Raw genomic sequence first — 16,394 nt, 5'->3', positions numbered from 1 at the left:
AGTGCGTGAATAAGTCCGACACTGCAGTTGCAGCTGCAATGCTGTTCTAAAGCCGGAGCTCGTGGTGGGAAATGCGTTTCCCAGACATACGATGTTGTATGACACATGAGACTCTCTGCAATCTTCATAAGCTTCGCGCATTTAATATTTTAAAAAAGTAGAATATAAAATTCATAAAATTCAACTAACTGAAATTCTTTGGAAAAAAGATATGTGTTGTTGTAAAAATATAAAAATGATATTTCAAATTAATTTTTTTTTAAGTTTTCGTTCTTCGCATTTGATTTTTTTTTCAGTTAACAAAGAAATAATGTCTCAAAGCTTTATTTAACTTAATATTGTTTATATCCGATTTGATGAAATTATGACAATTAAAGTCTCTCATTTTCAATGAATTTTTTCCGACTTTATACATCGTAATATAACTTTTATGTAAGAAGAACGAATTAAAAAGCGGAACAATAGAATACTCCTATAATTCGCGGTTTGAAAGAGCTAATCTCTTTCTTGATGGACGGAGTAATCCTGTCGGCTGACTTTGACGCACTCTGCAGTTAACGTGCCGCGATAAAAGATAATTGCGGCGACCCCGATTCCGCTTTCTCCCATTATGCCCGGGGCCGATCGCAACCTCCTGCACAAGTTTCGATCGCCTTCCACCCTGATGACGACGACGACCGGATACTCGGTGATTCTGGTAAGCGCGTGTGTGATCGTGGGATCACCGAGAAGTTGGCGGATTGCCAAAAGCGCCCGATCGCCGAAGAGAAAGGAGGAAGGAGGCTGACTTTCGACTTCCGCTGGGAAGAAGATTCCCTCTCGTTATACCTTCCGTTATCACCCTCTCTCATCTCTCACACGTATACTCTCTTTTGTATTTTTTGTATAAAATAATTTATCTTTTACAACAACTCTCTTCACAATTTCTCTTTTGCGCTTCTTTCATAATGTTAAAATTTAGACTTGCGTTGAAGTTGTTCCATGAAGTAGGTTTGAATCATCCATATAGATAAATTGAATCGTTGATATTATATTATATTATATAATCGTTTTTAATCAGCACATGAGTAGATATAAGATTATGTCACACATTTATATATGACATTACACAAATTTATCTGTCTACATAAATGCTACATCATCAATGTTTATCCAGCGAATGATATTGTCATCGTTACGTCATAAGAATATTTAATGTTACAGTATATCTTCGTTACTTATGCTGACGAAGCTTGGCCGGACCAGAATAATAAATTGATTTTTCTCTCTTTTTCCGTTCTTCGTTAGGTGCTCCGTTTTTTTTAGCCCTGAAAACGTGCCAAGGCAGAGCGAGAAAGAAAGGGCGAGGGCGAAAGAGGGATATGCGAAGGAGATGCTAGAGAGAAAGAAGACACGAGCTCAAAGACCTTGGCAGTGTACGAGTGACGATGAATGGCAAATGTAATTAAAGTAAGGTCGCTGGAAAAATGGCGGAGTGGTAAGCGCGTCGCCCCGGCGCCATGCATGAGCAAATACGTGACGCTGTCAAATAACATGACTTGTCGTTATATGCGGCATCTCACGACAAATCGTCCGCGTATTCTTCGATACTCCCTCTAATTTCGCGCACTCGTGAACACAATTAACAAAATGAAAAAATTAGAATAATTAAATAATTAAATAAATTTTAAATATAAAAACTACATCCAATAAAAAATTAATTAAATATATAATTACGATATAATATTGATATATTATAGGATATATTTTCAACGACGTCATTATCGTTGATTTTGTTGTAAAGAAAAATCTCGAGTAACGGCTTTGTTGAAACGAATCTGGAATAGAACCGTAACAAAATCGCTAAAATTGTCGGAATCCCGTCTCCCTCCGACTTTACGTAACGCGATAGCAACAATGCCTCCAGTTGCGCCATGAATGCGTGTATGCAGAATTTGACGGAAATAGAATGCGCAATTGGTGCTGCTCGCATTGCATAATGACGTCGTCGCCGATCGGTTGGCTCAGGGAGGAAGAATATTCCGTAAGGATGTTAGGTAAATCAGCTTTCACTCGAAATGTCTCTATCGAGATATACGATCCTAATGATGATTATAGAATATTATCCATCTTATGCGAGATGGATAATATTCTACGCATAAAGTAGGCAAGATACGACGCGATGCGCCAGTCTCGGATCGATACGTGGCTTTCTCGACTTGCGTTATAAACCGCACGCCGTGTAAACTCAATTGCGTGTTCAAGCAAAGCGGCAAGAAAAACCTTTCCAGAAGATATTGCTAAATGCGTTCTCCAGTCGCATCGATTCGATGTATATTCGCGTTTATTTCAATGAAATAAAACATTTAATCTTACGTCAGATTTCTATACCCGTGAAAATAACGTTTCAATTTAAGATTTTTCTCACAACTCTCTTCCATGTTTTTTATATTGCTATTTCTATAAAATAAATAACATAATTATTATCAATCTCCAATAAACAAGCTTACAAAAAATATGGTCATAATTAAAACAAAATTATTAAATTTCTTAAAACTGAGAAATCCATGAAATGTAGAATGAATTAAATGAAAGAGGAATAAAGAATAACATTTGCACTCTGGAAGGTATCATCGTCACGTACCGCCGTAAATCAATGTTATCCGGTTTGCTACACGATCGTACGAACGGAAACGTGAAGAGTAGCGCGAGGCAAGAATTAAAATTCGACTAGAGTAATCTTTCGAGGCAACGCCTCTTGCGAAAATATCCATCTCATGGTGCGCAATCATGCGTGTTGCGATAACGTGCAAATGTAAGATAGCGCGCAAATGTCGCTGACTCGTCAAAAGAAACCTGAGAAAATTAATGAAAGAGATTAAAAAGAGAAAAGTGATAGTAGATAATATTTGTTCGAGCTCAATAAAGCAGCAAAAATTATGCAATGAATCTAGATCATTAAATGTTATAATAAATTCCGCGAAGAATCGCCAATGCTAGCTTCAGAAAAGCTATACGTTTGTCATCGAAAGAATCTCTTCTCGAAACGAGATACGTTTTCAACATTTCCGTCGATTTATTGAAATTCTGACAACCAACCACAACTCCAATTTATTACGTAAACGACACAACGATAAATATATTATGGAAGAAAAAGAAAATCACGCGAGAAGACAATAATCTTTGTTTCAAAATAAGTCGGTGATTATTTAAAACATGACTTTTTGCACATTTGAATAGTTTAATATAGCCATGAAGTCATGTGCTTTTATATTTATGTATAACAATCCTTTCGTATTTGCATAGTTTGTATGCGTGAAGGAGGCCTTGAAGAGAACGTTTCGGAAGGTTGAACGGGAAATTTGTTATGGCTATGCAAAAGTAAAGTCGCCTAGATACCATACACTGGAAAGCTCGTAAAGCGATATAAAACTCCCGCAGGAATTTAATATGGTTTCTGGTAATTTATTGATATGCAAATTATGCGGTAGTAAAATTATAGCTTTCGCTATAACTTGAGCAAACGCGTTTTCACGTGCTTAAAATAATTCAATGTGTTACTATATTATCAAGTATGTAGAAGTAATTCATAAAATCTTTTGTATTTAGAATGTTAGAATAATCAAAAGAAACGACAAATATTCCTAAATTTTAGAAACTGATGCTTTCATGATATACGATATAGTATGTAATAAAAAGCTTGGAAGGATTTGTCGCATATTTGGGATATCGTTAGTTAATTATCTCCATGAGACAATAGATAAAGTGTCGAATCGAAGTTCAGCGGATAGTCCGGGATCGATTTTCCGATACTCCATTATGCATAGTTGCTCGCTTGTGATTTTATTCCAAACGTCCTTGTATATTGTTATACGCGCGGCCTTAATTGAAGTACTTCTGAAATTTTCGCGGCTTGTCGTTACAACAGCCATCTTGTATTTGCATAGTCGAATAAAGGAGCAACTTTTAGCGCTTCTTGCATTGTTTTCGCGTGTTTGATGTTTCGTTTGTAACCAAAATTTTCCTTCTTTACGTTCATCCGAATCTCTTCGGTTTCATTAGCATTTCAAACTCGTTCATTTTTCGTTGCCGTATTTCATTTTGCAATTCCCATCTCGCATATTACTTACAAATGCAAATTCAAGCTTGTCTTCGTTTTCTCATTAAGCTCGCTAATTTCAAAAATTTATATATGTATTATAGTAATAAAAATACATTTTTCTTGATTATGAGAAACCACACGTCAATAAATCAGGCTAAATCTTTTTTTAAAATATAGCAATGAATCTCAAGAGACAGCAATGAAATACTTGTAGAAGATTGAGATTCCTGCTAGATCAATAATGGGCTTTCTTCATTCCGGAATCTATTGGGTTTGTTTTACTCGACTAAATCCATCGGTCGATTCTCACTCCAATTCTCTCTCTTAAACTTCATTAAGAACATTTCAATAAAGACGTGCACAATACACATGGAGAAAAGGGAGAAACAATCAAACTATAAATCGTTAAGCCGCATGACGATTAAGAAACCGATGAATTATTTACCAAGTAAATGAAGTAATTATCAAGCACCGGATTATGCCTTTGAAAACCTATTTGAAATAAATACTTTTGCGAATATCGTGTATTCTTATATAAACATTGTCCTTATTAATTTTAACGACATCCAATTCGCATAAAGGTAAAATGTAAAAAATTATGCATACATAATTCTATATAAATAACGAAAAATATTGTATAGATTAAATTCTATTTTCTCTCTTCTTTTTTATAATTAATCTACGTGTAGAAAAGTATTTGTGTAATATTATTCATACAGATAAGCCCAAAAATATTAAACATTATATTTTCCACTTGAGTGAATGAACTGAGTGAATGAACGAGAAAATTTAATTTTTATTCCCTACGAGAAGATGAACGGAAGTTGGCAAAAAGTTTCGCGTTGATGTATGTTTACCAACATGTTATGAAGAAAAAATGACCTGCATGGACGGATCTCAGACGACTGGAGACCCAGACATTCCTACGAGTTCGCGGATACGAAATTGCTAAGCGTTATAAATAAAACAGACGCGCGGACGGTAGCCTTGTCCGCGACGAATTTAAACGTGGGCGGTAGTGCATTTTATTTGCAGAAGGCAGAAGGAAACGATCGACGATAATAAATGATACGCTAAAAATATTGGCGTTAAACAGAGGAATCGCCTTGCGATCGGTTCCGAAAAATTTCTCGTCCCGGATTGTTTCTGCACGTGTTCTCGACTTCAGTTAACCCTGAATACTTGACATTCTTTTCGAGAACAGCTTTGTGTCTAAAACAGTACGAAACATCTCTACAATATCTTACGCGGGAAAGGATTTTCCACGCAAACGTTATTATTAATTGTTGTGAATTCAAATAGAGCATTTCTGCATTACGAGTCAATTTTCTATTACGTGACATTAATCAACATCAAACACAACACATTTTATATTCACCGCTCGAGGATCTGTCAGGCGGATTAAAGCTCACAGAATGTTCTTCCGTTTCCCATCACATCCTTCTCCGTCTCTTCCTTTCCTCTTTCTCTTTCTTTCTCTTTTACTTTCCGCCGGGAACCGTTACGTTCCTCAAAGCGATCGACGTAGCGGGCGGACAGGTATCTCATCCGCAGGTAATACACGACAGAAGGGTGGGACGATATCACGATGCAGACACGTACCGAGAGAATAAAAGACGCGGCGTTTTCAGGATGCGCGAGAGCATACATCCGTAGTTCGAAAGACGAAGATATCATACGTAGGATAAAAAGAATCGCACGACGAATGGGCGGATGTTACTCCTTCTTTCTTTCTATGCACGGTCTTCTTTTATAACGCCTTTGGTATTTTTGCGACTCGCCTTCGCATGACGTTGACGTATTAATCGCTTTGCGACGATATACGATACAACGTTTACTCAGTAGCAAATAGAAAGCGATAAATGTATTTTGAAGAGAGAGAGAGAGAGAGAGAGAGAGAAGAGAGAGACGTAATATATTTTTATATCAAGGGAAAAGAGAGCACGATCCATAAGTAATCACAAACGTAAGAAAATATTTAAATAGTCGTATTGATACAAATTGACATTGGAGTAAAAGAAAGGCATGAATATTTATCGTCGCATAACAAAGAGGAGTTATTTCGCTGCCGGAAGTATATGCGGCCAAATACACTTAATCGCCGTATATGGAATTCGTTATAAAAGATGGCCCAATTCCAAGAAATCCTCTTCGCCAATTCGGAGCAATGAAATTTTCGTCGCGTCCGACAAATAGTTCGAGAAGTAGGCGAACTCTTTGCCGAGGAATGTGCAGGAACATTTTATCGGCGAACTGCCCGGCATTTTGCAGCTAACATCGTCTGGCACGCATTACAGTCTTCTTACACGACTTTATGCGAACGAACGAGACTACAAGCTTACCAACAAAGTATGTTTCACAAAGGAAAAAAAAGCTATATCTGGCAGCAATATTCTACTGACATCTTAATCTCGAAATATTCGTGCCAAACAAAGCAATACATAAGTATGGCATTTTTGGAACGCTGTAACTTAAATTTTTAATCTCAGAAAATATTTATGCATCCAATCAATTTTTGGTAATTCGATAAGCAATTTCGCAGTATAATTAGCAATTTTATATGGAGCCAATATAGAGACATATTAAATAATATTTTTGATTTTATATTACCCTTCATTGAGGAATAAAACAAATATCTTGTTACATAAGTTTTGTCTCCAGAATTTATATAAAATCGACTGACAAATTGAATGACAAATTCATCCGTGAAAAATTCCTCACGTTATACACTCTACAATACCTCGCTCCAAGGGATTTATATTTTCTAATTCAGAAAAACATGAATTTTTGCAGCTCACCGTGCAGTACAACGCGAAGAAAATATTTTTAATCACGACCATCATTCATTCCTCCGTTTGTCTCCCAAATTACAACCCAATTGCCGTGGAAGGTTGTTGGCAGCGTTATGAAGGCGCCCACGAACTATTTTCCTCGTGGAAATTCGCCAAAAATTGGCTCGACACACTTCGCTGATTCGTGAATTCATCAACGAGGAATTTGGCAAAAAGAGAAGCGAATGTTGAGATTATTGCTCATATCTGTCGCTGATATGCAGTGATAAGGACACTAAATTTAGCAGCATAAATAGACTAAATTTCTTTCAAAAGTTGATCTTTAATTTCTTCTAGGATTTTTTATCAAGTAAACGAGCTATCATTTATTTGACACATATATTTTAAGCAGTGAATATTATTCATGATTCGATGTGATATATAATATTGCTAGCATTGAGTTAAAAATATAAATTTCCAAATTTATAAATTGAATAAAAGAAATTAAAAACGAATGAGATAATGATAGAAAAAAATAGAAAGAGATATATTTTTTACGTTTCAATAATATGAATATTTTACAGGAAAAACAGTTTAATTTAGAAATAGGTGAAATTGTGCGGTGTTCCATTCCGTTCGATCTACGACACATTGAATGGAAAAGAGCTGAGGCCAAAGGATAGATTGAATGGTCGAAGGGAAAGCTTTGATCTGTACTATTGAAGATGCGTGAGATGTGCTTTTCAAAGGTTATGGCCAATAAATCTTCTGAATATTCAATGGAAGAGTTGCGTATCTATTCCAATTACATTTACATATAGTATTTTTTCATATTGTTTCTAAATATTATTTTATATATACAAAACTTTGTACTACGCAATAGCACTTGTAAAATCATATAATATTTCTGTGAGTTATAAATAAAATTGTAACGAAATAAATATGACTCAGAATTGTTTGTTTTTTGCTTTCATTCCTAATGTGGCATAATTTTTATTTATGATTTTTGTTCATACTTCGGAAATCGCGAAGAATCGTTACATTTTTATCTCACGTTAATCATCGTGACGCACTAATCCATTTCTCTTGAAGTGAACGATTGCTAAAAATTGTATGTAATAACGAACAATTTGCGCGCGTATACTCTATTTTTAAAATTATAGAAGCTATTCTTTTTAACAAAAATAGCGCACAAGATTACCAATATAATACAAATATTAATTTTAACAAAATTTCGTTATACGACATTTTGTTTTTTATTTTTATATTACGATATTATTTTAATCAACTAATTAAATGTGTCATATTAATCGAAACGAGACTGTCATTTAGTCGAAATCAATGCAAGGTTGTCTCGACAAACAGGAAATCTTGGACATTAAGAGTTGTTGTGGTATTCGAATTAACGGAGGCGAAATTGCAATGATGAATGAGCGGATAGTCAACTTACGAGTATGTCATTCTCGTGTATCGTGACAATGGGAATGATAAATGCCGTAGAACAATTGTATAGATGGAATTATATAAACATCCATCGATCACATTGTTCGAAATTCAATCGTTCATCTCGAGATCGCTACAAAAATCTCGCTTTACAATGCAAAATCTTTTCGCATGCATTTCAGAAATTATTTACATAACAAAAAATCAAATATATATATGTATATATTCGTTTAACAGAAACCATTAATATTTTCCACGAAATGGAAAATATGTTAGATAGCAAAGAAACAACAAGAAATAATAAATATTAATTATTTACTAATAAAAAATATTAAATATTTGCGTGATATACATACACATGCAAATAACGAATGAATTCTTTTAGTAGGTAAAGCTTATTACACGCAATAAATGTTTTGTGCAAATGATGCACAAATAAATAAACAGATGTATAATATATCGATCGAGATGTACAATAGATCGATCATATGAGTGGAATAATTCGATATGTCCCGATATTACATGGTCACATTATACGTGGTTCAATAGTGTTAACCTAGTCAGCTCGGTCGCAGCCTCTTTGAAAGCAGACGGAATCGGGGAAAGGTCGGGAATTCGTGCGGAATCGATAACCACGTCTGATCGATAGGCATGCTTGAGTGGCAACCAATATCAAATCAACGGGTCATCAACTGTGAAAATATCATGACTAATTCTATTACTTGCAGAATTTTGTATACAATTTTTTCGAAATATATTCAATGTATTTGAACAGTGTATCTTCAAAGAAGAAATTTCTTTGAAAGTGATGAAAGTCCATTAGAAAAAATTTATTTCACATATAGTAGATTAAATGTCAATATTTCATATGTAATATCATTCATACTTATTTATTTTGTAACTATAATTAATATAATTACTATAATTAGAAATATATTATATATATATATATATATATATATATATATATATATAAATTATTACATTTTATATATTTTTAGTAAAAATTTCTTTAAAAAGTTTTTTTTAATAATAAAAGTTTTAAATATTAAGATTAAATTTATTATTTAAAAAGTATTAGTACTCTCAGATTTATTATTTAAAAAGTAGTAATAAAGTTTTAAATAATAAAATTATATTTATTAGTTTTTACTTTATGTGTTAAAAAAACAGAAAGTTTACAAAGATAAAATAAAACGCCTCAAAAAACATTAAACATGTTCAATCAACTTTACGAGTTTGTTTTGTAAACGGAAGGCAACGTATAACAAAACATTTAAATGCAATTTTTGATGTTTACTGTATTCTATTCTGTATCACACTTTGTGCACACTGAGTCGATAAAAAGTATCAACGATTAAAGAGCAAGTACAAATTGGTTTCCTCAAGAAAAGGGCATCGTAAATATTTTATCCAAGTTTTTTGTAAAGATTTCAAATATCAATAAAATTAATTTTTCATATGATTGCATCAATATATATTCAAAAAGAAGTTATAAACAGTATTTTATTAGAAAAAAAGGAAATGATTGTCTTAGTATAATATATTTGAAAAGATATTAGCCAATTTTTTTACAAGGCATCCGATGCAATATTTATGATTGCAATGAAAAAAATAGAAATTTATGCATCCATTTATTGATTTATTGCAATTGTATAATTGTAAATGTGTATTTTGAATAATATATCATTTTTAATATGCTTTTTTTAAAAATAATATATCATATTTTATATATGACCGCTTTCAATATATGATTTCCAATAATATGTTACATGTTTTTGCAAAATTATCACGCCTGTATACTATTTTATCATAACTTTTATTATAAAAAAAAATATTTTTTTCCTCTACCTTTAAAAAAATTCTTTTGTTTCAACTTTCTCTCCTCACTTCTTATTTTTAGTTTGTGAAAAATTGCGCTAAAGATTAATGATTATGTATAATTTTATTTTAGCGCATACACAATATATAAAAATTTATATTTTATGAAAATTTATCTAGAAAAAATTTTAGAAGCTATGAAAATAAAAGGATGAAAGGTTAGATGCGCGGAATGCACGATCAGCTTTCAATGTATACATCTCATGTAGATACATCGTCGACCCTGACCACACACCGATGCAACGGCCTATAAAACGGTCTCAGCGCGCCCATATAACCTTTTGCAACGGCTGAATCCGGCATAGCGTAAAGATTTTAGTACCACTTTTCAGAAACGCCGACGGTAAATCTAATCGAGAGAATCGGTGCTTGTATGAAAATTGATTTCTCGCGCGCAAACAAATGATAAAAATGTGTGAAAGTGATGTTTCTCAAGATAGGTAAAATACTTTCTTAGTCAACTATTGATATCATCTCGTCAGCTGTGATACAATCGACTTATATGAAGATGCAATAAGACAGAAGCGATCTTTCTTACGTAAGCAAGAGTGGAATGTATATTCCGCATTCCGTCAGCGTGTTACCGCAAGTTGATTCTCATTATATGTACGATGCGTCGACTAGTTTTTCACAGCGCGGAAAAACAAGTTTCTCTCAGGAGGATCGACAAAATGCCAATATACCAATTTGTTCTAACTACCCGGAATATGGCTATCAATAACGGCAAGATCTAGCGTTACTCAAGTCCTTTAGTCTTTTCAGACAGAAAAATCAAGAGAAAAAGTACATTATCAAAATATTTAATGTTGGAAAACAAATTTTTTTTAACAAACCTTGACGTAGAATTTATCAAAGAAATTAAAGAATATCAAAATTTTCAAAACTAATGTATCATCTTACCAGATCTTGAGCCTAAAGAAAACGCATAATTCGTACTTGGCAATCGTAACGATTTATAAATCGAAATAGTAGTTATTTTACGAGCCGATGCATCGTGTGCGCCAGGGCGGCAATTGCATTCGAAATACACCAAAGAACCTTGTCTGGACAAACCTTGACCGCGCCATATTGCGACAGGGTCGTTGCTATCGCGAGTGTTTATCCTGTCAGCTATGGCACTAGAATAGAACCAGGCCAGTCTCGACTTGTCTAAAGAGGTCTTGTTGCCGAGTAGAAGCGACAATGAAGTAAATGTATACTGGCGTCGGTATGTAACAACAAAAGAGATGCACTGTTCTCTCGATTATTCGATCGAAAATGCACTGACTTTATCACCAGATAAATCTAATCGCGACTAAGACTTGTAACTAATTTAAAAAAAAATTATATTTAACAGAAATTTTTAAAATTGATGTAATTATTTAATCTTGAAAAAAATAATTAAAGAATATCTTCTGACTTGACACATAAGATTTTTTCTTTGTATTCAGATAATTAAATATAATTATTTCTATTGTTCGGTGAATATAAAAATTATAATCTTCTTTGTACGTAAATCGCATTTTGAAGAATAAAATTTTAAAAACTAGCTGCTATTACTGCAATTCTTTAACATTAGATACCAAGACCAAGACGAGAGAAAGGACAATAATATTACATAAAAACCTATTCGGTTTCAATCGACGCAAAGTCATCTCGAGGAATCGGAAGGAATCTTTCAATTCCGACAATGTCAGAGCGCAAAAGAAACGCGACGCTGTTCGTTCCAATTATCTCGAGAAATCTCGGAAGTAGTCAAGGAAAAAATCGATTGCGTATAATCATTAAGTTTTCGATCATAAGCGACCAAGAAGAAAAATAATTATTGAGGAAAATCGTCGAATAGCAATGATAAGCCGAGATGGAAAATAGTAACAACAGCCAGTGCTTTAAATTATCCGCGTTTAGCCGAAACAATATGAAATGCGACATCAAGTGCCTTCCACTTAAATCATTGCAACGTACAGATATATGTGACAATATAATATATGATGTACAGAAGAAAAAGTTCAAAAATTATTTTTAACATGACATTCAGAATATCTAATATTAGACCGTTGACGACAATTTAATCCGTTTATTTTTATTTATATTCTTGATTGCTGCTAAATAAATATTCGTTTGTTACAATTTTTTAATCCTAAAATCGCATCATGTAAAAATATAAATGTGATTTCGCATGATAAAGTCTGAAAAAGAAACATTTAAACTTGTGACGTTCTTGCGATAATCTTGCAATAATTTATTTTTATCACGTTTCCGCGATTTTAGTTTCCGCCTATTGTCATAACTTGCTTCTTGGAACGACTATAAAAATATATACTATCGACCGATTATCCTAAAAACGCCGATATTGCTTACCGCAAATGAAGACGCGGGACTGAAAAATGCATTCCTCGATGTAATTTTGTAGCTTTCCATGTTTCTGATAAACGAATACTTCGCTAAAAATAGGAATGACGCAGCGCAATGCATTTACGTGCTTATGTTTCTTTGGAAATATATTTTCGTATAAATAATTTATGATCTTGCGATTTCACAATGATTGGCGTATAACCGATTAGTAACGATGATGAATGAAAACTTTATTAACATCACTCGCTTTAAAGTGCAGAGAAGTGGATCGCATTTCAAACTTTTAGAAGCAACATAAATTCGAATATATAAAAACATTTCATCGTAAAATTATTTACTTTGTATATATATATATATATATATAAAATTCATATATTTTTTAATAACATATCTAACCTAAAAAAATTATACAATCTTTAAATATAGCTTAAAAATCAATTTATGCGATTAAAAATTTATTTGTCAAAGTTCACTTGTCATCTGTCATACCGCGTCATTTGTGACGCGAAATACAGGTTACAGTAATAATTCGTTTATTATAAAATAATCGATTTCGTAACGATTTTTTTCATATTTCCATTCGATATTGTGAATCAATAACGATTTGAAGTGCCTTTTATGACATCAGACAAAATACATATATGTAATTGACATGACAACACATTGACAACACATGGCGAAGACATGCGTAATATCGCGCCTAGATTGATTTCTTTTCTCTCGCGATCGTAATCGAAGCGAAAAATGGGAACGGTAATGCTGACAGGTAACGGCGTCACGGTAGAACGAGTAACGCGTAGATCCGTTACTTTTGCGGACGTCGCGCCTCGTCGAATTCACCAAGTCTTCCAATACATTCGAATAGTGTCAACGATGCCGTGATATCGTGACGAAATGGATAACAATGCAAACTTGAAAATGGCAATTTGCAACAATTCAGATTGTATCCAGCAATTTACTTTACAATTTCACTTGACAATGTTCGCGCTCGTTCTTGAACAATGCGCTCGAGAATCGAAAGTTATTTTCTTCTTACCAAATATAATTTCACGCTTTAAGAATAAAAGATAAAAAAATAAATCATCAATTCTCAAAGATTAGTGTATATTTAATGAGAATCAACAAGTATCTTTTCATTCGAGAAACATTTTTTACATCAAAACTATTACTTAATGTATACATTTTTTTATTGTCATTTTCTATTATCTTTAAGAAAAATGACTTTATATGCATTTTTTATCAAAAAAATTTTAACGAGGGTTACGAAAAGCTAAAGAATATGCGAATTCAAAAACATTTATACATAATTATTTTCCATTTGTTCGACAATTGATATATTATAAATACTAGTGATTGTTATTCGTGCTCGTTCAAATACAAGACAATTTTGAGATACATATATTGCATTCCATATTCGAAGAACGCCATTCAATGCCGGGAAAATATTTCCATCGTTAAAACGTCGATCGACTTAAGCTTCACGAGATATATCTCGACGAGAGAGTCTCGTGAAATGCATTCCGCGGCTGATTTATGGCAGTTAGACGAATTGGGTCGCAAACGCGGCACTCTGATATCGAGGGGCTTAACAGTAAATAAAAATGTTTACAATTTTATCTATCATACAAATATTTTATAATATCATGTGTAAGAATAAAAGGAAAAATTCTTGCAAAATTCTTGCGGAATTAATAAAATGTTAATATCTTGCAACGAGAATGGCAATAATTTTATCAATGCTACACATAAAATTTAACGGCCTATTGTGATACGTCGTCACGTTTCATATTGCGTTAATGATAACGCTTATCGGCGTTTTTCCCTTATTCCCTTTCTCTGTAGCTTAGGCGGCGATCACAATAGACGCTTTCCACGTGCCACGGAAAAAAAGTAGGAAAGCGTCGGAGGGGATGGCGTCGCGACGCAATTGCCATCGACAGGAGGGAAAACGTGTATAGAACGAAAGATCGATTTATCCCCTTCGTAAAAATTCGAGAAACATTTTAAAATGCGCGTTATATTTCAATGTTAAGTGCATGAGCGAGGAAATGCTATGCTAATTAGGTGTGTCATTTTGCGAGTTAAATTGAGTAATTTTGATTTATTGAGAGATATGTAAAAAAAATATTTTCAAAATATTATTTTCAGTGCAGGTGTCGATATATATAATATCTTCAGTTATAAACTTCAGTTTATGTTACTAAATCATCATCTCAGTCTTTTTGTTCAATTTCGAACGTGATGATCTCTCTCTTTCATATACCTGTGTTGCGCACCAGATTATCACACGTATATGGGACCTACAGTTTAATGCCGATTCCGAACGGCTCCTTTAGAGAGATGCTTTTGGCAAGATTTCTCGATTTGCCATCGATTTGTCTTCCGAGAGAGCGTATACAATTTTTCGGTTCTATCGGGAATTGAACCCGGGACCTTTGGCTTTGTAGATTAGTGCGCTTATCTACTGTGCCACGCTTCGCTCTAAATTTAGATACAATATATATATATATTGTATCTATATCGCGTATATATATATATATATATATATATATATATATATATATATATATATATATATATAATATATATATATAAAGAGAGAGAGAATACATATTTAATAAATATTTTATAATAAATCTTTTATAGACAATTAAATTAAATCTTAAAAATTAAATAAATTCGCGCGCAGGTATTCAATGTGTGTGCCTGGATAATGATAATTGACTCTCAATTCGCCCCATTACAGATCGGAACATGATACTGGTTAATTCTGATGGTGTCGCTGTCCGGAAATATTCTAGGCTCGTCCCTATGCCGTAATGAGTAATTAACGCGGCATGTCCTGTTTCACCCGCAAACGAGATACCGAGGCAGACTAGGCAGAGTCGAGAGAGAAAGAGCAAGAGAGAGGAAGAGAGAGAGAAAGAGAAAGCGGATACACACATACCGGTTGCATACATGCGGCAATGCGTTCTGACGATACCACGCTGTGCGTGCAAATATTTATCCGCACGAGTTGCACTTTCTCACTTTTGACCCCCCTGAGATTCGTCGAGAGAGCTCTCTCGCGAATTATTTATGAGCACCTTGAAATTCCGAAAGAGAAAAATCGGCGCTCGATATACCGGTTATCTATTCGGCCGCCGCCTGTTTTCATTCATGAAACTTTTATCAGCGGCTACGGTGTCGTTCCCTGAATTATTTTGTCGCAGACTTTCGATATTGCAAATTATCATCACACTTGCAATATCGTAAAGTCGTAAATTAAAAAAATGCTATGTGAATTCGCACAAAACTTTCTTTTAATGTTTTATTTATATAGTATATAGAATATTGGTTTTGTGTGATAATAAATTCCATTTAAAATAATCAAATTATAATGGAATTAAATTACTTATATATAAAATTAATTTTAAAATGTGATTTATATAATGGAATTAAATTATATATAAAATTATATATAATTATATATAAAATTGTTTTTGTTTATATATAACATATCAAGAAATACTTTACTTGTTTTATATTTAAGATATTTATCTTGTATAATTAAATATAAAGATATTATCTTTATCTTTAATTATTAAGCCCTATTACGAGTAATTTATCTTTAATTGTAATTAAATTATACAGTTACGTATGTCCATATCTTATTGCTTAAATCACTGTGCCTCGTACTCGCTTAGCGTGAAATGAAAGCGCTAACGACGGAAGAAAACTGTTACAATGGCAACTTAGAATTACAATAATAATAAAATTAATTCATATAGCGTATTATTAAATGCTTTCTCTTATTTCGTTCGAGTCACCGATCTCGCGAAAGCGTCGCGAATATATTTTTCAGACAAATTAGGTCCATAGAAAATGGAACAGAAACTTATTCG

The 16,394-nt window shown here is 33.2% G+C and overlaps 1 protein-coding gene across 11 annotated transcripts in view; it reads right to left on the bottom strand.

Moving 5' to 3' along the window:
- Window positions 1-16,394, bottom strand: part of LOC145972895 (phosphatase and actin regulator 2-like) — a 208,198-nt gene that overhangs the window by 147,105 nt on the left and 44,699 nt on the right. The gene's annotated exons all lie outside the window — the stretch shown is intronic.

The sequence above is a fragment of the Camponotus vicinus genome, unplaced genomic scaffold (assembly GCF_025532165.1).
Source record: "Camponotus vicinus isolate PSW18456_S1 unplaced genomic scaffold, iyCamVici1.0 SCAF_6, whole genome shotgun sequence".
Lineage (NCBI taxonomy): Eukaryota > Metazoa > Arthropoda > Insecta > Hymenoptera > Formicidae > Camponotus > Camponotus vicinus.
The sequence above is the reverse complement of the archived record's forward strand: the minus strand, read 5'-3'. Positions and strand labels throughout refer to the sequence as shown.